At 38.3% G+C, this 23887-nt stretch overlaps 1 protein-coding gene and 1 long non-coding RNA gene across 8 annotated transcripts in view; one reads left to right on the top strand and one right to left on the bottom strand.

The window, feature by feature from the left end:
* Nucleotides 1-576: 576 nt before the first annotated feature.
* LOC118529575 (uncharacterized) lies at nucleotides 577-23836 on the bottom strand. 6 transcript variants are annotated; one of them, XR_013442733.1, is made up of 5 exons: nucleotides 23725-23836; nucleotides 14105-14163; nucleotides 8042-8147; nucleotides 4461-4619; nucleotides 577-1730 (listed from the first exon to the last, which is right to left on the bottom strand). It is a non-coding gene; the product is annotated as an uncharacterized LOC118529575 (long non-coding RNA). The 6 variants fall into 6 exon arrangements; XR_013442732.1 differs by lacking the exon at nucleotides 23725-23836 and adding an exon at nucleotides 22859-22974; XR_013442731.1 differs by lacking the exon at nucleotides 23725-23836 and adding an exon at nucleotides 22833-22950.
* DMTF1 (cyclin D binding myb like transcription factor 1) overlaps nucleotides 23048-23887 on the top strand; it is a 43526-nt gene continuing 42686 nt past the window's right edge. For both annotated transcript variants that reach the window (XM_036081499.2, XM_036081639.2), the window contains exon 1: nucleotides 23048-23193. The gene's annotated coding sequence lies outside the window, so the exon portion shown is untranslated. The remainder of the gene's footprint in view (nucleotides 23194-23887) is intronic.

Consider the following 23887-nt stretch of genomic DNA (forward strand, 5'->3'; position numbering starts at 1 on the left):
TGAAAAAAAGCTTGGGTGGCCAAGAAATATTTGCGAAATGAGTAGAGTGCATTCCCCTGGTGGGAATTTACAATTCTCAATAATTTATAACGATTCACATATAAAAGGTTAATCTGGTTTTTTTGAATATGGAATTTCTTCCTGTGACAAGAACATTCTGTGGAACATGCTTTAGGAACAGGCAATTACTGTCATATGAAATAGCTATTTAATTCTCCCTCAGGATTGATAGTACATTTAGGTTGAGAAATACTGTACTCCTAACCAAACAAGATGAGAGAAAAAGAGAGCAGGGGAAGTATAGTGGTTAGGGAATGGTTTAGGCTGCTCGAACTGAGGCTCAACTATAATGACTTAAACCCATTAGGCTCTCAACCTCTCTCACAAACACACACACACACACACACACACACTCACACACACACACACATTCTGGAACTACACAGTCTACGAATGCTATGTGGTCCTACAAAGTCATGAAGGACTTAAACTCTATCTTTCTATTTTGCCATTCTTAACTCATGGCTTCCATGCTCAAACTTACGTAACAGTTGCCAAGAAAGATAAGGCATAAAATCCTCTCTGCAGAGCTGAATCAGCCCACCACTATTTTTTTTAATTGAGTTAAAATTTACATACAATGAAATGCACAAATTTTACATGTACAGTCCAATGGGCATACTGTAAAACCAACATCCCAAAGAAGAGATAGAATATTTCCATAATGGCAACAAATTACTTTGAGTTCCCACTAAATTCCATTCTCTAGAGGCAGCACTGTTCTGGTCAATTGCTATAGGTTAGTTTTGCATGTTCTTGAACTTCATATAAATGGATTCATACAGAGTATTCTTGTCTGTATCTAGATTCTTTCATTCAACATAATGATTTTGAGATTTATCCATGTGACAGCATGTATCATTTGTTCTTTCTTTCTCTTTTTAAAAAAAATGTTTGCTATGCAGTATTTTATTGTATGAATACACCACAATTTTCATGCACTCTCCTGTTGGGAGATATTTGTACTATTTCCAGCTTTGAACTTTTATAAATAAAGCTGCATAACTATTGTTGTACAAGTCTCTTTCTGAAGACATGTATAAATTTCTATCCACTGAGAGACCTGGAAACAGCAACATTCCAATAGTTATAACCACACCTAGTACCCATTTCTTGATATCTAAATACTATCCTGCACTAAAATATCACTGTAGGAAATATACACAAAAGTAATCATGGGTGATGGTATATCACATTAGCAACTTACTCTCAAATGGCTTAGGAAAAAAAAGTTGATTATACCGTACTGCCAACTATTCTCTAAGTTTGAGATTGCTTCTATTTTGAATAAAAAATAAAACCAGGGAGAAAATCCTACATACACAGATTGTATTTAAGTTTTTCAGAATGCCACGAATAAAGAAAGTTTCTAGTGCAAATTAACCTGCCCAAGGACAGGTAAGAGTAAATGATGGAAGATAACATTAAATAAGAGATGCAAACTTCTGGCCCAGATGTATAAAGATTGTTCCCTGCAGGAGACAACTATTACGTTATTTTGGGTCACTTTAAATTGTCCAGTCTTCATCTCAAAAATTTCAGATGTTTCTGTCTTCAAAGTTGAGTTTAGATCCAGTTTCTGATTCTATTCTCATTGTGCTGCTCAAAGAAGGCACATAGAGATCTTTGATCTCTTTGGGTATAGGTCATCTAAATCCAGTTCTTCAGTGCTGGTGGGGAGAAGCAGGGGAAAATAACAGATGAAAAGTAAGGAAGGTTATTCTTTTTCTTCAATGTAATTCTGTCTCTGCTTTTCAGAACATTCTTCCTACCTTCCATTTCTTCCCCAGTGAAAACCCAAAGTGACACATGTACCAAAATATTTTGGGAATGTAGACTATGGTGGAAGAAAGAGAGAACCATCATATTTCCTTCTCCCCAACCTAAGAAAGTATAATGACATAGCCCATATATTATTATATAACTTTTTCACATATTGTAAGAAGTCATTCGCTTTATGACTTTTCACGTGAATATTTTTTTAAATTTTATTTTATTATGTTATGTTAGTCACCATACAATACATCATTAGTTTTTGATGTGGTGATCCACAATTCATTGTTTTCGTATTACACCCAGTGCTCCATGCAGTATACCCATCACCGGGCTAACACATCCCCCCCACCCCCTCCCCTCTAAAACCCTCAGTCTGTTTCTCAGAGTCCATAGTCTCTCATGGTTCATCTCCCCCCTCTGATTCCCCCCCCTTCATTTTTCCCTTCCTTCTCCTAATGTCCTCCATGCTATTCCTTATGTTCCACAAATAAGTGAAAGTTGGGTATTCATCCTTTCTGATGGCTGAGTAATATTCCATTGTATATATGGACCACATCTTCTCTACCCATTTGTCTGTTGAAGATTTAAAGTACCAGCATTCCCAGTACTCTCTGATGCATTATGCGAGATCATGGTTCTAATTTAATATCCTTCCATTTTTGTCAACAGCTCATCTAAGTACTGATAGCTCAAACAGGCAGCATATGCTCTTCATTCATTCTTGTCCCAAATAATTATTTGAGCAAACAATTATTAGTTGCTAATTTACCATTTGTCAAAAGATATTTTTATTCATTTATTTAACTATCAAATCCCTTGTTTGGGGCTCATACTGAGATACTGCAACATGGGATAAGTACCCTTTGGATTCACGAAGCTGTATCTCCATCTTTCTCCCTCCCTCTTTCATAGTCCTCTACCTCTGCCAGACACTTTATTATCTCCTCCTATTGCATTCTACTGCATCCCTGTTCAACTGTAAAAACTCTCTGCACCTTCAAACTTTTCTAGAAGTATTTTTTGGTTATAATAACATAGTCAACATCTGGGTTTTCCCTGATGATGTCTTCAACCTTGAAATCTGCTATAACAGAATAATTCTTCTTATTCTCTCCAACTCAAAAGAAAAAGGGCTAAGTCTTAACTTATTGCCTACCACCCTTCAGTTGTCCTCATGCAAACTTCCCTTTTTGCCTTCCATGCCTTACGCAATCTGCTTCTGATACTTGTGCAGCCTAGGCAACATCAGCCTATGTAGATAGGGGCATGCCAACTGAAATAGCTCCTAGTCATCAAAGCTGAAACAATTTGAGCAAGAAAATAAAGATTAGTATTAAATTATAACCCAAAGTATATGATAAATGCTCATGATTGTTAAGAAAACAATCCCATTTACAACTACACCAAAAAACAATAAAATATCTAAGAATAAACTTAATCAAAGAGGTGAAAGACCTATACTCTGAAAACTATAAAACACTGATGGAAGAAATTCAAGATGACACAAAGAAATGGAAAGACATTCCATGCTCATGGGTTGGAAGAAGAAATATTGTTAAAATGTCTATACTGCCCAAAGCAATCTACACATTTAATGCAATCCCTATTAAAATACCAACAGTGGGGTGCCTGGGTGGCTCAGATGGTTGAGCGTCTGCCTGTGGCTCAAGTCATGATCCCAGGGTCCTGGGATTGAGCCCCACATTGGGCTCTTGGCTCAGCGGGGAGCCTGCTTCTCCCTCTCCCTCTGCCTCTCCCCCTGCTCATGTTCTCTCTCTCTGTATCTCTCTCTCTCAAATGAATAAATAAAATCTTTTAAAAAAATACCAACAACATTTTTCACAGAACTAGAACAAACAATCCTAAAATTTGTATGGAAACACAAAAGACCCCAAATAGCCAGAACAATCTTGAAAAAGAAAAACAAAATGGGAGGTATCACAATTCCAGTCTTCAAGTTCTATTACAAAGCTATAGTAATCAAAATAGCCTGGTATGGGCATAAAAATAGACACATGGATCAATAGAACAGAATAGAAAACCCAGAAATAAGCCCACAATTATATGGTCAATTAATCTTCGACAAAGGAGGAATGAATATCCAGTGGGAAAAAGACAGTGTCTTTAACAAACAGTGTTGGGAAAACTGGACAGCCACATGCAAAAGAATGAAACTGGACCACTTTCTTTCACCATACACAAAAATAAACTCAAAGGGGATGAAAGACCTAACTGTAAGACCTGAAACCATAAAAATCCTAGAAAAGAGCATGGGCAGTAATGTCTCAGACATCGGCCAAAGCAACATTTTTCTAGATGTCTCCTCAGGCAAGGGAAATAAAAGCAAAAATAAACTATTGGGACTACATCAAAACACAAATTTCTGCACAGTGAAGGAAACAATCAACACAACTAAAAGGAAACCTACTGAATGGGAGAAGATATTTGCAACTGATATATCCAATACAGAGTTAGTATCCAAAATATATAAAGAACTGATACAACTCAATACCCAAAAAACCAACAATCCAATTAAAAAATTGGCAGAAGACATGAACAGATATTTCTCCAAAGAAGACACACAGATGGTCAACATACATGAAAAGATGTTCATCACCACTTACCATCAGGGAAATGCAAATCAAAACGCCAAGGAGATATCACCTCACAGCCGTCAGAATGGCTAAAATCATCAACACAAGAGACAACAGGTGTTGGTGAAGATGTGGACGAAAAGGAACCCTGATGCACTCTTAATGGGAAAGCAAACTGGTGCAGCCACTCTGGAAAAAAGGATGGAGTTTCTTCAGGAAATTAAAAATAGAACTACCCTATGATCTAATAATCATACTATTGGGTATTTACCCAACAAATACAAAGACACTAATTCAAAGGGATACATGCATCCCTCTGTTTATTGCAGCATTATTTATAATAGCCAAACTACGGAAGCAGCCTAAGTGTCCGTCGATAGATGAATGGATAAAGAAGATGTGATATATATCCCACCGTAGATATATAATTCAGCCGTAAGAAAGAATGAACTCTTGCCATTTGCAACAACATGGATGGAGCTAGAGAGTATAATGCTAAGTGAAATGAGTAAGTCAGAGAAAGACAAATACCATATGATTTCATTCATATGTGGAATTTAAGAAACAAATGAGCAAAGGAAAAGAAAGAAGAGAGAGAAACAAACCAAGAAAAAGACTCTTAACTATAGGGAACAGATAACCATCTGTTAACCAGCTGTTCACCTACCTCCCCTTTACCAGAGGGGAGATAGGTGGCGGCATGGGTGAAATAAGGGATCGAGATTACAGAATGCACTTATTGTGATGAAATAAAATAAGATAAAATGATAAAAAGGAAATCTACATACAGTATGTATTAGCTAATAAAAACATATCAAAATTGGTTCATTAATTTTAACAAATATACCATATTAATATAAGATGTTATTAACAAGGGATACTGGGTGTGGGACATATGGGGACTCTGTATCATCTTCATTTTTCTACAAATCTAAAACTGTTCTAAAAAATAAAGACGATTTTCAAAAATACAGTTTTTGGCTACATCTAGGGTTGATCTCTTAAGTCTGTGCCCTTCCTTCCTCACTGTCTACCAATTAAAAGTCCAAATTTCTTAGCTTAGTATCCAAGGTCCTAGCAGATTGCAAAATACTGTCCCCTGGTAATTTACAATTCTTCCTATCAAGAGGTGAAATCTTTTCCTCTAATTCATATATGGGCTCCGTTAGTGACTTACTAATGTGAAACAATTGGAGGCTTAGAAAGTGCTTGAGCATTGGGTCTTGCCTTCTTTGCTGCTCTTGGGACATGGCTGCTAGATGAACAAGCCCAAGACAGACAGCTGATGTGACAACATGGAGAACTGAGCCACAGCCGCCATCAACCTATCAACTAGACATGTGAATGAGGCCATCCCAGCTGATCTTCCAGCTGACTTCAGCTGCATGAGTAAACCCAAGGAAAACAGCTGAAAAACTAACCGGCTGCTGCCAGCCCCAATTGCAGACCCATTAAGTAGTGAGTAAATAATTGTTTTAACACACTAAAAGTTGTTTTTTTTGGGGGGGGGGATGTTGTTGTTACATGACAAAGCAACAAAGATGAACTGATGCATGCCTCCATTAACTTAACCCAGCCAAGTCACATTTCCAGCTTTGCTTTCCAGAATTCCCCTATGCGCCACCCAAACTGCACGTGTTTTTATTCCCTAGAAATTCTTTGCACTTTCCTGAATATTTCCTTATGAAATTTTCTTCCACCTGAAGTACCTGTACTCTCATATCGCTACTTAAAAAAATATCACTCATATTCCCCTTGTACAGAAAGTTTCATATATAAATATAAAGAGGGGGAGAAAATTTGGCTCACCAGAGCTCCTCTTCGTATTTTTAAGAAACGCCTTGGTGAGAAGGGAGGAAGCTTGAAGGGCATTGCATGGATTAGAATATAGACTCAGCGGCAGAAACAGAAACCCAAAATAAAAATGGATTAAAAAGAAGAGAGGGGCGCCTGCGTGGCTCAACTGGTTAAGCCTCTGGGGAAAATGAAAAGGAGGACAGGCTCATTCCTTTCAGGGGGGAAAAACCCAGATGGTGTATACTTCAGTTCTTGCTTACATCACATTGGCTAGTGATAGTCATACAATTGTATCTGGCTGCACAGGAAGCTAGGAGATGTATTGTTACCTTGGCACTCAAATATTCTACTAATACTATGGAAGAAGGGAAGAACAAATATGGGGATCAGTAGTAGCCTCTACCACAACTTAGAGCATGCATATTAGCCTATTAAAATGCTATGTACAAGGCAAGAAGAGAAACAGGCTTCGTTCCTGAAAGGTAGGAAAGAATAGGAGAGGAGAGAAAGAAGCCAGGGAATTGGTGGAAGGCTATGACTATTCCCTGAAACCTTTAACTCTCCCACAAAACCTCTAAATTCTTGGAAAGAGAAACCCTGTCATAACTGGTGAAGAGATTCGATTCTTCGAGGTAAAATAGAGTGTATGCCAGGATGCAAGAATTAGAGGAAGAGGGAGCCATGTAAAATTCTGAGAACCTGTAGGAGAATATGGAAAGTTCTGAGCCTAAGTGGACTTTGGAAATGAAGCAATCTTATATTGATTTCACGAGATGGGAGATAGGAGGCCCCAACACATGAGTACCACCACAGCTCCTTTTAAATTCCACAACTTTTAAGCAAACACGGGTGCTAAGAGCAGGATTAAGCATTGTTGAAAAAAAAATAGTCAAAAAGAAGTCAGTGTAGAATTCCTAATTATGCTACTTATAGCAACTATAAAGTTAGCAATTTGAGAGAGCTTTAGTTAGACTTGACACAGTGTTGAGTTTTAGCTACTGGAAATAAATAAGAAGTATGAATCACTTTCTTAACTGAAAAGTAGGCTAAATGTGACCATCACAGATTTTAAGAATTTCACCTAAATTTTTTCTCAACCACGTTTTATGTACTGACACTAACACACCAATGAAGGAAACAGGATGGACTGGCCAATTTCCATCTTTCCAAATAGACTCCATAATATTAGTGGAAATGACCCAGCAGATGGACAAACTGAGCATTTCTGGCAGATTGCAACATGACTGATTACAAAATAATTCATTGCTGAAGAGGCCTCATCACCATTAGAAGCTGTTATGGAGAAAGTTTATTTAGAACCAAATAAACACAAGCCAACAGTCATCAGGAAGCCCTATGTGAGCATCTATGTGTCATTTTTCACAGAAAGTGATCTTTCAGATGTTAACCAGGTCCAATACAAGAAGGTCTTCTTAGAAGAAATTCCTTGTTGAACAATATAGTCCTGTCCTTCCTATGTAAGCTTGTTGGGGAACGTCATCGAAGACACGACCACCGACTGACCCATGGGCAAGACCCTGGCACTTGGAGGCTCCTCAACCCCTCTCCCATCCTTAGAATGTGGGTTTTGCTTGCCTTTCAGCTCCCAGAGGCTGCCTTCAAGGACAGAGGCTTGAGATAGGGATGTGGTGTTGAAAACACCTACACAGCATATGTAACTGAGCCCAGGTAGGCCCTCTTTCTAAACTTTTAAGATTTGGAGGGTGGGTGCAGGGATCCATTCATCTTGCTGCTGCCCAAGACAAGCCTCATATGTAAGTTCTCTTTGTTTATTAAAACTGCCACCTACCAACCTGGAGTAGTCTGCCTCTTTCCTTGGTCTCTCCCTTTCCTCTTCCTTCAGAGGCTGGTTTCAGATCACACCTGGGAAACTCCTTAGAGAGTTTTGAACCAATAAAACTGTATGAAAACAGAAGTTGAAAATGTCTGATCAGCTGGAAATGCAGAACATGACTCTGTCCTATTTGAGGTTGTGGTGGGTATTTCAGTTTTCTGCCCAGAGATTCAGGTTATCTCTATGTTCCTAATTACCATCTCTCCAGTGCTGTAAAGGACTCAGGTGGATACATCTCTTTCCACTTTTTGGAACCCAGAAGCATCTCCATAGTCTTTGGAATGCACTCTGCTGAGTTGCTTTTCTCCTAAAAATGCTGATAATTTCCAGGTACATATTTCCTTTAATTGCCATTTTCTATGGTAGAATGTTGTAAATTAGAATTCCAATTAAGGGTATGAATTCCATATCTCCCACATTCCAAAATCTATCATTCATAAATAGATAGAGAACTATAACTGGAATACATACTTTGTGCAAACTTTTATTTTTTATGTAAAATCAAATAGCACTTAATATAAATGCTATATGTCAAGTATTCTTTAGTATAATAATAATTTTGAGCTATTAATGGGCTGCTGTTTCTTCCTGAACTTTCTCATACCTGTCATCCTTCATAAAGGCAACTTTGATAGTTTTCTCTATATTGCCTTGGAGGAGGAACATACATACAGACTAGAACAAAGAAGTAAGTTAAACTTCTGAATGGACTTTTATAAATTTATATGAGACAATATTGAAACCCAGAGTCTTACCTTTAAGAGCCAGGAACTATGGACAGAAAAAAAAGGCTTGGGGGATTCAAAACTTTCATTTAAAAACTAATAGAAGAGCCTAGACCACCCAGATCAGAATTTACATCATGAACCAGAGCATGGCAAGAATGCTGGTGATATAAGAGTTGTTTTCCCAGCCAAAAAGAAATGAAAATTTTGACAAGAGAACAAGCAGTAGTAGGTGAGAAGGAACCACATATGCTACTCCTTCTTGGAGTCAAAATCCTAGGTCAGAGGAAGAAAAAGAAATAGAAACCCCAGATAAATTTGTGGGGATCCCAGAAAAGAATGGAGTAGCTTCTGGCATTCTAGGGTTTAGTCCAAAAGACTCCATGTTCTGATTAGCTAGTACTAAAAAAAAAATTACTCCAAACCATAATGGCTTAAAACAACAATAATCATTTTATTATTGCTTATAGTTTCTATGGATGAGGATTTGGGGAAAGGCTGGGATAAATAGTTCTAGCTTGCAGGTCTCATGCCTTTGCAGTCAGATAATGGCTGGAGCTGTAACAATGGATGGAACCTATCCGCAAATCCCTTCAAAAGGTAGAGCCCGATCCCTACCCCCTGGAGTGTTGGCTGGCCTGAGTGACTCATTTCCAGTGAATAGAATAAAATAGAAGTGACAATGTGTAACTCCTGAAACTAGGTCATAAAAGGCATTGAAGCTTCCTCATTGCTCTCACTCTTAGATCTCTTGCTCTCAGGGAGGCTAGCTGCCATGTGCTTGAGGACAATCGAGCAGCCCTATGGAAAGGCCCACATGGTAGGAATTGAGTCCTCCAGCCAATAGCCAAGGATGAAACCTCTTGCCATCGTCCTGTGAGTGAGCCATCTTGGGACTAGATGACTGAAGCCCTAGCGGACATCTTGCTTGATTGCAACCTCGTGAGAGTCCCTAAGGAAATCATCCAGCTAAGCCACTCCTGAGTGCCTGACCCACAGAAACTAAGAGGTAATAAATGGTTGCTGTTGTAAGCCACTACATTTTGGGGTAATTTGTTTTGTAGCAATAGATACCTATTGGAGAGGAGGGGCTCTCCAGTCATACTTACCTTTTTACATGGTGCCTCTTCATGTGGTTTTTCTGAATGGGCTAGTTTGGGCTTCCTCACAGTATGGCAGCTGGACTGCTTATATGGTGGCTGCTTACATGATGGCTGATAGGCTTTTGATGATCTATCTCCAGAAGTCACATAGTACCACTTTCTGCATACTCTATTAGTTAAAATAGCCACAGAAGCTGTGCCATTTCAATGGGAGGAGTCCCTCCTCTTAATGGGAAGAGTGTCAAAGCTGTATTGTATGAAGAGCATGTTGGATGAGAAATACTGTTACAGCCATCTTTGGAAAATACAATCTTCCACATTTAAGCCAAGTGCATTTGAATAGTAGATTAGTGGAGTTATAAATGTAGGAGTCATCAGTGTATAGAGAGTAGTTGAAGCCATTGGAGTGGATGAAATCACTTAGGAAGACAGATTAGAAAGAGAAGGAGATGTGGGCACAGGAGTTCACCATGAAGAACCCTAACATTTAAAATCCAGGCCAGCCAAGAAGTGTTTAGAGAGATAGAAGGAATTCCAGAGTGATTTACCATTGCATGCTATCTAAAACCATTTAAGATGAAATATAATAAAACTTAAACCTTCCTAAACAAATAAACAAACAAATAAACAATTAAATACCTTGTCTAGAAGAAGAAGAAAATATATGCATAGCAGATTCATACCTACAGCATAAGGAGTGTCCTATAAGTTTTTAATTCTTTGTTGTTGTTCTTGCTATTCAAGAAAATCTGTACTTATTATTGTTTCAAGCATAACCTCTCTGCACCATGCTAGGCTAAATATTAGGCATCTAGTGTTGGTACAATAAAAGATTGTGTTCTTCATGCCTGGGGAAAAAAGAAAGAGTACTGGATCTCAAAGTCAAGAAAAAAAAAGAATATTCAAAAAAGGAGGAGGTAGTCATTTCAGGAGTAAAGGCTGCTGAAAAATTAAGTTAAGTGACAACAGAATATTATTCATTGGATTTGGCAACATGGAGGCCATTAATGATCTTCAGTGGTATGTTGGAGGAAGAAACCAGACTACAGCGGTTAAAAACATAGAAGAAGGAATAAGCACAGTCCTGGAAGGGAGACAGATCAAAAGCACCAAAAAAAGAGAGAGATTAGCCTTGAATAAGAGAATGAACATTTCTAGAATTGTAGAGAAGGAGGTTAGATGAACACAGATGACCATATAAGTGGGGGCAGCCCATTGAGGGAGTTCATACTTAAAAGACTCCATAAAGGTCATTTGTTTTTCTTTGTTTGTTTGTTTTTTAAGATTTTATTTATTTATTTATTTGACAGAGAGACAGCGAGAGAGGGAATACAAGCAGGGGGAGTAGGAGAGGGAGAGGGAGAAGCAGACTCCCCACTGAGCAGGGAGCCTGACGCCGGCTTGATGCGGGGCTCAATCCCAGGACCCTGGGATCATGACCTGAGCTGAAGGCAGACACTTAATGACTGAGCCACCCAGGCGCCCCTGTAAAGATCATTTGTTGAGAGAGAGGTGGAATAAATGGCCATCGGGGTCTGAGGAGCTCTCTGAAGCCTTGTTACTGAAGAAATGACAGACATATTCCTTGCAAAACTGTACGATCTGTGTCTTTAAATTTTTCATTAGTACTGAGTTTTACCTTTTATTTGTTTAAACAACAATAAAAAGAAGTGAAATCAACCATCTTGCTTTCTCTTTAGTTCTTTTTTATAAATAAAACATCTAATAATATTATACATTACTACCAAGTCAATATGGAATGGTAGGAAAACCCTGGTCATTTGTTGCATCCTCCCAACAACCGTAAGCCACTTATCCTAGGGAAATCCAATTTTTAAAATCTTCATCCAATTTATTGCTTTCTCAAAACGTAGTTGCAGTGAAGAGAGAGGTAGGAAAGGCCTAAAAGCAAAGGCTTCAGATGCATTTTCGGTTTTAGCCACTGCAAGAGACAGATTGCTTATAGAGTACTATATTTACTGTGACCTTTTCAAATAACATAGTTATTTATAACATTATGTATGAGATATTGTTGTATCATATATTTTCCCTGCAATTGGTCTACAATGGCAAAGCAGCATGGGTTCCTTCTCAGAGGAGATTCTTGTGAAAATTTATTACAGGCTCAAGATCAAGAGTGTTCTCAATAATGATTTCACGGCAGATGGCTCTCTGGCAAAGGAAAAGAAAGAAAAGACTGCAGCATCATGTGAAAGTGGGCTCCTGTTCAACAAAAATAGAGCTTATCCAATTATAATGGAAATAGAGAAAGGAGTTTCACCTTCAAAGAATGGCTGTAACAGCCTTATGCCATACTACACCATGTTGAACTAACATAGACCAAAGTCCGGCATAAATGTAAATTTCTGGTAAGAAACATAAACAGAGGAAAAAGACATTAGTGATACTGTGACTGTGGGAGCCACATACCTTCCTTACTCTAGGTTTGCTGGTACCAGTATAATACTGCTGCAATGGCTACAATTCTAAAACAGGATGATACGTAATAATATTGTCCACCAGTCTGAACAGATGGCCCACAGAAGCTCTGCTTTCCTAATCCTGTTATTCCCAATCTCATTAAATTAAAAATTATATATTACATGTTTTTACCAGGTCTGCCCACTTAAGATGCAGTCATTATAACAAAGGTATTATGCTCTGGAATTTAATTTGATGTGGCTATATCTAATCCATTGTTGCTGTTCTTAAATTGGGTAGGTATTAAAAGGCTAGGTTGGTATTTCAGGTAATTGTTTTTGGAGGAATTGCTTCTTTGAGAAACAGTGTTTTCTGTTGAGTTTGGATTTTAAGTCTAACTATTTCAGGCCAAGAAAGACCTTTAGCTTGCATGTGTTTATATGCATCTGTTGTATGCATGTTAAAAGTATCCAGTGAAGCTTAGTAGCAGGGGTTTCCTCAAATAAGTGGCCATATCACCTTCTCCAGTGCATAAAGCACTTTGCCCAGAAACATGAACAGGCTTGTTTCCAAGGAGTTTCAGAGAAACAAAAACCTCAAAACAATGCAGTTTATATTACTCCTTTCCATATCTATCAGCAATAGACTGACATTTTGGAAGGCCAGTTTAAAATAAATTTAAAAGGTATCTAAAAATAGACTACCTGTTAGCTATTTTTAATTCAAGATAAATCTTTTTTTCCAATATAAATCTTAATGAATAATTTTTTTATATCCCAATCCTCTTCACTGAGATAGAATTGTTACCCTAATAAATCCTACTCAATAGTCAAATAACGCAATTCTCTCCTGTTTTTCATTTTGTTGTTGTTGTTGTTATGATGGGCAAGACAAATAATAATACCTGACATTTTGGAGCACCTATTGTTCAAAGTGCTTTGACTAGAACACATTGTTAAAATGTCTATACTGCCCAAAGCAATCTACAGATTTCACAGAACTAGAACAAACAATCCTAAAATTTGTATGGAAACACAAAAACCCCAAATAGCCAGAACAATCTTGAAAAAGAAAAACAAAATGGGAGGTATCACAATTCCAGTCTTCAAGTTCTGTTACAAAGCTATAGTAATCAAAATAGCCTGGTATGGGCATAAAAATAGACACATGGATCAATAGAACAGAATAGAAAACCCAGAAATAAGCCCACAATTATATGGTCAATTAATCTTCGACAAAGGAGGAATGAATATCCAGTGGGAAAAAGACAGTGTCTTTAACAAACAGTGTTGGGAAAACTGGACAGCCACATGCAAAAGAATGAAACTGGACCACTTTCTTTCACCATACACAAAAATAAACTCAAAGGGGATGAAAGACCTAACTGTGAGACCGGAAACCATAAAAATCCTAGAAGAGAGCACGGGCAGTAACGTCTGAGACATCAGCCAAAGCAACATTTTTCTAGATATGTCTCCTCAGGCAAGGGAATAAAAGCAAAAATAAACTATGGGACTATCAAAACACAAATTTCTGCACAGTGAAGGAAACAATCAACACAACTAAAAGGAAACCTACTGAATGGGAGAAGATATTTGCAACTGATAATCCAATAAAGGGTTAGTATCCAAAATATATAAAGAACTGATACAACTCAACACCCAAAAAACCAACAATCCAATTAAAAAATGGGCAGAAGACATGAACAGATATTTCTCCAAAGAAGACACACAGATGGTCAACATACATGAAAAGATGTTCATCATCACTTACCATCAGGGAAATGCAAATCAAAACGCCAAGGAGATATCACCTCACAGCCGTCAGAATGGCTAAAATCATCAACACAAGAGACAACAGTGTTGGTGAGGAAAAAGGTCTTGGTGTTGGATGTGGACGAAAAGGAACCCTGATGCACTCTTAATGGGAAAGCAAACTGGTGCAGCCACTCTGGCAAAAAGGATGGAGTTTCTTCAGAAAATTAAAAATAGAACTACCCTATGATCTAATAATCATACTATTGGGTATTTACCCAACAAATACAAAGACACTAATTCAAAGGGATACATGCATCCCTCTGTTTATTGCAGCATTATTTATAATAGCCAAACTATGGAAGCAGCCTAAGTGTCCGTCGATAGATGAATGGATAAAGAAGATGTGATATATATCCCACTGTAGATATATAATTCAGGTGGCGCCTGGGTGGCTCAGTCGTTAAGCGTCTGCCTTCGGCTCAGGTCATGATCCCGGGTCCTGGGATCGAGCCCCGCATCGGGCTCCCTGCTCCGCGGGGAGCCTGCTTCTCCCTCTCCCACTCCCCCTGCTTGTGTTCCCTCTCTCGCTGTGTCTCTCTCTGTCAAATAAATAAATAAAATCTTCAAAAAAAAAATAGATATATAATTCAGCCGTAAGAAAGAATGAACTCTTACCATTTGCAACAACATGGATGAAACTAGAGAGTATAATGCTAAGTGAAATGAGTCAGTCAGAGAAAGACAAATACCATATGATTTCATTCATATATGGAATTTAAGAAACAAATGAGCAAAGGAAAAAAAAGAAGAGAAACAGACCAAGAAACAGACTTTGAACTACAGAGAACAGATGGTGACCAGAGGGGAGGTAAGTGGGGGGATGGGTGAAACAGGTGAAGGAGATTAAGAGTACACTTATGATGAGCACTGAGTAATGTATAGAATTATTGAATCACTATATTATATTCCTGAAACTAATATAACACAGTGTATTAACTATATTGGAATTAAAAAACTTAACAATATTAAATACAGATTTATAATGTAATTTAAAAGAAAAACACTGTGCTTTGATGAAGCAAGACCAATGAGCATTGATCCACCTGTCCTAATATTTGCAATTCAGACTAATTTGATGATACCAAGTGATTTGATTCATATTTTGTCTTAATCCCTCATTAAGTCGTTAAAAATGAGCAAGTTTTATGGGCAGTTGCAACAATTCAGTAAATTGGTACTTTAACCAAGAGTTTTTTACAAAGACATTGAAAAAAAACTACTACAATGTAGGCTCCTCCATTAGAAAATATGTACTTTGAGGGCAAGGACATTATCTCTCTTGATCTCTACCATATTCCTTCTCCCTAAAATAGTGCTCAGCACAAAGTAGGTTCTCAGGAAGGTCTGCAGAATGAAGTCAATGAGTAAGTGTACCAGAGATGCGCAAACTCCTAAAGCTATAAAGGTTACATATGTTCCTTATTTCTTTCTCTTATTTCTTTCACTGTGTATTCTGTGCAAGGGAATTAGAAGTACATTGGAAAAAAAAAGAAGGGGATAAATCAATGACAAGTCTTTAAATGATAGAAGACCTTTCACATTTGGATTTCAAAGCATAACCCTTTGGTTTTCTTATTGATGAGGCTTGTCATTGGTCTACCATAGTGTAACATTTAACAAATTCAAACCACAGAATTCCCATCTTACTGTTGAAGCTACTACTCTGGAAAGAAAAAAAAAAAATCTTGCTAAACAACAGGGACCTCTGCTGGTTAAAATGTAGTGCTTCTACCCTTAAAATATTGCATCTAGATGGACAAGGAGATTTGGGCAATAAAGTAACTCCAAACCTTCTGTTAGACAAATGCTCACTTTCAGAGCATTCTGTTAAAATAACCTCCTTGCGCTACAGTAATAATAAAAGGTAGCATGTATTTTATTCCAGAGTTAACAAGTAGTGACACTATCTGAAAAAACAACTGAGCTCTCTCCGTAGTCAGTTAACTATTGCCAAAGAAGAGAAATGGCTAGCTTCCTGATCTTTTGGCTTAAGATACTAATTATTTGTGAACTCAACAAACATTTAAGAATCTATTAAGTTAAAATATTGTGCCATATGCTGACAAACTGAAGCCATAAGATAAGGCAGAGGTGGCAGATTGTTCAGCCACCTCTGGGCATGTGCTGACCTCCAGTCTTAGAGGAGGGGACTTAAAATCAATTAACTTTGTAAGAGAAACTGAGCCTACCCCTTTTATAAAACTGTGCTCTTTCCCTTTTATAAACATTATAGAGGCCAGTTGCTTTCTACAAAAACATTCTTTCCCATATTAACTGGATAAATGTTCTCCCATCTTTTACCCCCTACTATGGTGATTTCTTCTCATCTTTCCAGTCTCTGTTCACATGTCTTCTCAGAATGCCCTACTCTGAACACCCTATGGAAAGCTCACTTTCAGAGCATTCAATTTGTGTCCTCCTTAGAACTTATAAAAATTGGCAATTATTTACTGGCTTATTGGTATATTATCCCTCTCTCTCCTACGACAGACTGTAAAGGAACAGGTCTTTGAGTCTGGGTCCAGACATTCTCCCAATTTTAGTCAAGTAACTTAACTCTTTTATTTTGCACAAAAAAAAAATTCAAGGACAGAATGAACACTTTTATCCTCATTTGCTGGGAATATCCAAAGTCTTGGTTCTCCATTTTCCTAACTGAAAGAGAAACCAAACTCTGCTAATGTCCCATTAATAAGTCTCAGTAAAGACCTACTGCAAAAGAAAAAGTGAGGAGGGTATAAAGAGGTGGTGACTAGATTGAGAGATTGAAAGAAGTGTGGAGATGAGACACTGACACAAAATGAGGGACATGAAAAGGGGTTTAGATGGAGTGCCATAAGCCCCAGAGAAAAAGCCTAGAGGAGAAATGTGAGACGAAAGAGGATCTGGAAGAGCCTGATGTGTGGGCCTAATTAGGGACAGTTTGTTCTTTCCCCTATTAGCATAGGAATCCCCATCGGATGTCCAGAACTTCTTGAAAGCCATCCAGTACAACTCACGAACTGTATTAACATGACTCAGAAACTGTGGAAAGAAAATGGACTACTCAGTAATTGTATTTTTCATGTACTTTGAACAAAAGCCCTTGCAAACATCTCTTTCATACCATCCAAAAACACGAGATGATCATCAAACAACAGAACCTGCCTCTCAGTATATGAAACACTTTTGCATTAATATATCATCTTTCATAAAAGAAAGGTAATTTCATCAATATTCTATCACTGATGAGCTTCAAGAAAGTGTTAAAAAAATCTAGAGTCCAAGAGAGTTAATCATAACTAGCAAATGCAGCAAATACCATAACTGTGCTGTAAAATACTTTTATAATATAACTTCTATTTGGGGTAGAACTATTTCTCATGATTTCTCTACAAAATATTTAATGCCTAATTAGGTAAATCCTAAGATAATATTAAAAATCTCTTACATTCCCTAGGTATACAGTGATGAAGTACTAAGGTAGAAATAACCTAGATGTGTAACTACAGAAAGTTGCCCTAGACTTCAAATTATATTATGGATAGTCCTTACAATGATTATTCAAGTTAAACATAATATGGTGTTACTATAATAAATTTAATTTTATTATTTTTTTATTACTAAAAAAAAATTTTAAGTATACCCATTTCTCCCACCCTCCTTCAATCACCTCTGGCAGCTATCAATTTGTTATCTATACCTATGAGCTTGGAGTTTGTTTTGGGGGGAAGGGGGTATTTGGTTGCTGTTTTTTTAAGTTTCCACATATAATCATATGGTATTTGTCTTTCTCTGACTTATTTCACTTAACATAATACCCTTTAAGTCTATCCATGTTGTCACAAATGGCAAGATTTCATTTTTTATGGCTAAGTAATATTCCATTATATATATATATATGTATACATATATATCTTCTTTATCCATTCATTCAGTCATGGACACTTAGGTTGTTTCCATAGCTCAGCTATTATAAATAATGCTGCGATAAATATGGGGTGCATGGATCTTTTTGAGTTTGTGTTTTCGTTTTCCTCCAATAAACACCCAGAAGTGGATTATATGGCTATTCTATTTTTAATTTTTTGAGGAACATCTGTTCTGTTTTCCGTAGTGGTTGCACCAATTTACATTCCCACCAATAGTGCATCAGGGTTCCCTTTTCTCAACATCCTCATCAATGTTTATTTTTTAAATTTTTTTGATAATAGCCATTCTAACAGTGTGGAGTGACATCTCTTTGTGGTTTTGATTTGCATTTCCCTGATTAGTGATGTTGAGCATCTTTTCATGTACTTGTTGGTCATCTGTGTCTTCCTTGGAAAAATGTCTATTTAGATCTTCTGCCCATTTTTTAATCAGATCGGTTTTTTTGCTATTGAATTGTATGAGTTCTTTACATATTTTGCATATTAGCCCCTTATCAGATGTATGATTTGCAAATATTTTCTCCCATTCAGTAGGTTGCCTCTTCATTTTGTTGATGGTTTCCTTTGCTGTACAGAAGCTTTTTAGTTTGAGGTAGTCCCATTTGTTTATTTTTGCTTTCGTTGTTTTTGCTTTTGGTGTCAGGTTCAAAAATCACTGCCAAGACCTATGTCAGGGAGACTACTGCCCATGTTTTCTTCTAGATCTTTATGGTTTCAGGTCTTATGTTCAAGTCTTTAATCCACTGAGTTAATTTTTACATATGATGTGGCCCAGTTTAATCCATTTTGAGTTAATTTTTATATATGATGTGGCCCAGTTTCATTCCTTTGCATGTGGCTGCCCAGTTTTCCCAATACTATTTATTGATGAGCCTGTCCTTTAAACATTGTATATTCTTGACTCCTTTGTCATTAATTAATTGACCACATATGCATGGGTTTATTTCTGGGCTATTTTGTTCTATTGATCTATGTGTCTGTTTTTAATGCCAATACCATACTGTTTTAATTAATACAGCTTTGTAATACAGTTTGGAATCAGAGAGCATGATGCCTCCAGCTTTGTTCCTCTTTCTCAAGAGTGCTTTGGTTATTGGAGGTCTTTTGTGGTTCCACAGAAATTTTAGAATTCTTTGTTCTATTTCAGTGAAAAATGCCATCAGAATTTTTCAGGGATTTCATTGAATCTGTATATTATTTTGAGTAGTATGGACACTTTAACAATCAGTATTAATCCTTCCAACCAATGAGCATGGAATATTTTTCCATTTATTTGTCTTAAGTTCCTTCATTAATATTTCATAGATATCAACACTCAGGTCTTTCACCTGCTTGGTAAATTTTTAGGTACTTCATTCTTTTTGATGCAGTTGTAAATGGAATTTTTTTCTTAGTTTCTCTTTCTGATAATTTGTTATTAGTGTATAGAAATGCAACCAATTTTTGTGTATTGACTTTGTATTCTGCAACTTTATTGATTTATTAATTCTAACAGTTTTTTGACAGTCCTTAGGATTTTACATATATATCATGTCATCTGCAGATAGTGAGTTTTACTTCTTCCTTTCCAATTTGGATGCATTTTATTTCCTATTCTTGCCTAATTGCTGTGCCTAAGACTTCCAATACTAGGTTGAATGAAAGTGGTAAAAGTGGGTATTCCGGTCCTGTTCCTGATCTCAGAGAAAAAGCTTTCAGCTTTTCACCACTATATATGGTTAGCTGTGGGCTTGTCATATATGGCCTTTACTATGTTGAGGTACAGTCCTTCTACATCCACTTTGTTTTTATCATAAATGGATATTGAATGTGCTTTTAAAATTATATATTAGACTAATATTAAAATACATTTGTTTTCCCCAATCTTAACTGACTTTGGAAAAGGTAATTATGAAAGAAACCTACCCAGAAAGGGAGAATTAATTATGAGGATGTGCTTGACTTTTTCAGGGAATTAACAGCAGAGTGCAGCAGAGTGCAGGCTGCAAAATTTTGCAGAGGACAATGGATAGACAGACTATAATTTAAATACCACTCTGTCATGCCTTGGTGAAAAAGAATCCTATATGGTTATGCTTTATGAAAAGTGTGGCTAATTAGGAACCACTTCCTCGTAAATGTTAACAATTTTACATATGTAATTATTATTTCATTAGAACTGCTCTGAGAGTAATTGCTTTTCTGGTTCATTTTTAAGTGCTTACTACACACGTCAGGCTCTGTGCAATGCATGCCTACATTATTTTGGGAGGTAGATTTTATTATTCCCATGTTTTGAAGGCAAATGAAACTGAGCAGTGAATTACCATACCCACTACAAAGCAATAAAGCCAAGATGCATACTCAGGTGTAACTTCAACATCTATTCCCCAATACAATCCTACTTCATGGTTTTGCTTACATATTACTTACGTACCCACTTAAAAATTGAGTGATATATGTAATAACCAAATAGGATACAGAGTATCACATATTGGTAATAAATTTAGATGTAGTAAAATGCTGCTTCTGGCATTTATTTTTGAAAATTGGTCGAACATGTCCATTTTCCTGTTCAGTAAAGACTCTGGAAACTGGTTGAAATAACTTGTTTTTGTAATAAAAAAGACTGTTGCCAAAGTGTACTTTGTGAGCTGCAAAAGAGTAGTAGAGTTCAGAGCATGGGCTCTGGAGCTGAGGATTCAATTCTGACTCTATCACTTATCTGCTGTGTGCCCCCGACATTTTTTCACTTCTTTTTGGTTGTCTAAAACAGAATTCATTTGTAGTAACTGTACTAATGCATCTGACACTTGTGAACATTAAATGAGTTTAATACATGTAAAGCCTTTGACACATAAACACTCAAAAAACTCTGGCTCATGTTGTCCAAATCCAAAGGCTTATTTCGCACTTTCATTCCTTCTTTTTTCAAATAGACTTTTTTTTTTGAGAGGAGTTTAAGATGCACAGCAAAACTGAGAGAAAGGTACAGACTTCCCATATACCACCTGCTCTACACATGTGTAGCCTCTTCCATTATTATCACCCACCAGAATGGTACATTTATTACAAATGAAGAACCAACAATGACACATCATTATCACCCAAAGACCATAACTCACATTAGGATTCACTATTGGTGGTGTACATTTTGTAGGCTTTAATAAATGTAGAAGCACTTGTATCTACCACTTTAATATCATAGAGAATCGTTTCACTGCCTTAAATATCCTCCACTCCATGTATTCCTCTCCCCAGCCCCAAAACTTGGCCACTACTGATCTTTTTCACTGTCTCCAGTTTTTCCCTTTCCAGAATGTTATATAGCTTGAATCATACAGTATGTGACTTTTTCAGATTGACTTATTTTACTTAGTTATATGCATTTAAGCTTCCTTCATATCCTTTCATGGCTTGATAGTTCATTTCTTTTTAGCATTAGGTAATATTCAATTGTATGGATGTACCACCATTTATCCCGTCACCTAATGAAGCCCATCTTGGTGTCTTCCAAGTTTTGACAATTATGAATAAAACTGCAATAAATATCTGTGTGCAGGTTTTTATGTGGACATAACTTTTCAACTCATTGGGTAAATACCAAGGAGCAATTGTTGGATCATTCAGTAAGAATGTTTAGTTCTGTAAGAAACTGCCAAACTGTCTCCCAATGTGACTGTAACCTTTTGCATTCCCACTGGCAATTAATGACAGTTCCTGTTCCACATCCTCACAAGAATTTGGTGTTGTCTGTGGCTTTTATTTTAGTCATTCTAATAGGTGTATAATAGTATCTCATTATAGTTTTACACTCCTTTTGTGAAACCCAACGATTATGACTGAAAAATTCTTTTACCCCAAAGAATAGCATGGTTATGTGGACTACTGCTGGAAACTATGTACATTTGGCTTAAAATCTAAATATTTGTTTCTAAACCCATTTCGTTGTGTAGTTTTTTTACCACCACCACCAAGTCTTTCAACAATACTTTGTAGTCAAAGGAAACCACAACTGCATAGAAAAATCAAAACATGCTTAAATAATGGGGGGGGGGGGATTACTAAGCATTATTAACTTCATTAGCTACTTAGGATCAATTTGGGAGTACATAATCACATTCTCCATAGTCTTTTTTTGACCTTTACGACTGAGGCGGACTACATTCCCCTTGTGACAACGTAGCGGGAGTCTACACATAGTTGTTGGAAGCAAGAACATTAGTCAAATTTAACTTTTATAACTTCTGTCATCTCAGTACAGAAAGACTACAATAAATCTAGTTTTATAAACAAGTAAAACGAGATCGGAATCATATAGTTGTAACAGGTTCGCACCACTCCACCATTAAGATTTTCGAACTCGAAACTCTCTAAAATCACAATCTCTGCCAGGGTCTCACGGAGCTTCTGAAAGACTGGTCTAGGGGATAGGCCCGACTATTGGTCCTTTCTCAAAGTTTCCCACGTAATTGAAGAGCAGCTGGCTTAGAAAAGACAGTGCTTTAAGACGGACTGTGCACTAGAGTAGCATCTTGCTACGCTCACAGAGGATACTTTTGACCAGAACTGCATCATACGCCCAAAGCGCCTACGGCAATGCAAACTAACTGTGAGGGGCCAGACAGAATTCCCGGCTTTCTTTTGCATCTAGACAAGGCTCTCATTCCGTTCCATGCCCGGCTGTATCTGCTCTGGAGCCTGGCGAATTTCTGAAACTCGGCCAGCTGGGCCCAACTGCCCCCCGAGCCAGCAACACCACAGTTACGCCAAAGAAAGATGGGCCTCCTTAACAGCATCAGCAGCAGAATCGTCGGTACCGAGATTTCCTAGTAGGAAGAGAGAAGAGGAGCGGATCACAAACAAACGCCCGGTCTCCGAAGCTCCATTAACCCGGGACTGTTTTTCAGCGCTCCGACTTGGCCGGAAGTGACGTGAGCAGCCAACACGCAGGGCAGTCCCAAGGGAGAGGAGAGCGGGAGGGGGAGCGAGCGGGGGCTAGGGGCGGGGCGCGGTCGTAGCTCCGTTTCCGGTGGCTCGTCGCGCTCGCTCACTCCAGCTGCAGCCACTCTTGCCCGTGGCTGCTTCCTCCATCCTGGTATTTTTTGGAGCCTCCATCCTGGTTCTTCCAAAGTGCCCGGACCCAAAACAGGAAGTAAGTGCGATGGAACCTTCAGGTCCCAACCGCCGCCAGGGCCGCTCCGCCCAGTGGAGCCTGTCCGGCCCCCTTGCTGCCAGTTTGTTCCCGCCGGCCGGCGCAGGCTGTGGGCACCGGGCACCGCGGGCGGGGTCGGAGCTGGGCCTTCATGATGCTGAAGCTGCCGTCCCCGCACGCTCAGGCCAGGGCCTCCCTCTCAGGGCCCGACCCGCGGCGGTGGCTCGGGCTACAGAGTGGCGTAGAGAGCGGCCGCCGAGGCGCAGCAGCGATCCGGCGGGGGCGGAAAATGGCGGCTGCTTCGGAGGAGCTAAATGGCGCCGGGACCCCTGGGGGTGGGGTGGGCCGGGAGCTTCGGTAGAGAATTGGACCCGAGAATGCGGAGAGTAAGGAAGCCTTAGTTGCTTTCTCGTGGTGTTCTTTTTTTGGTTTTTTGTTACCTTTTCGGTTTTATGTGGTCCAGTGAAGGAGAGGTGGGCTTGAGAGAGTTGGGCGGGTCTCGTCCCCCCCCCCCTTTTTTTTTCCTTTTACCTTGTTTGCGTCTTAGACTCTTCCATCTTTCGGGATTCGTTCTAGCTCTGCTGTTCAAGGCCCATGCAGAGGCAATCTGGTTGCTGGCCGTAGTTATCTCTGTCAGCCTCTCAAAAAGGACCAGCACTGACTGCGGGGAGAGTGTCCTAGTCGAGCAGAGAAC

Source organism: Halichoerus grypus, chromosome 12 (assembly GCF_964656455.1).
Source record: "Halichoerus grypus chromosome 12, mHalGry1.hap1.1, whole genome shotgun sequence".
Classification (NCBI taxonomy): domain Eukaryota; kingdom Metazoa; phylum Chordata; class Mammalia; order Carnivora; family Phocidae; genus Halichoerus; species Halichoerus grypus.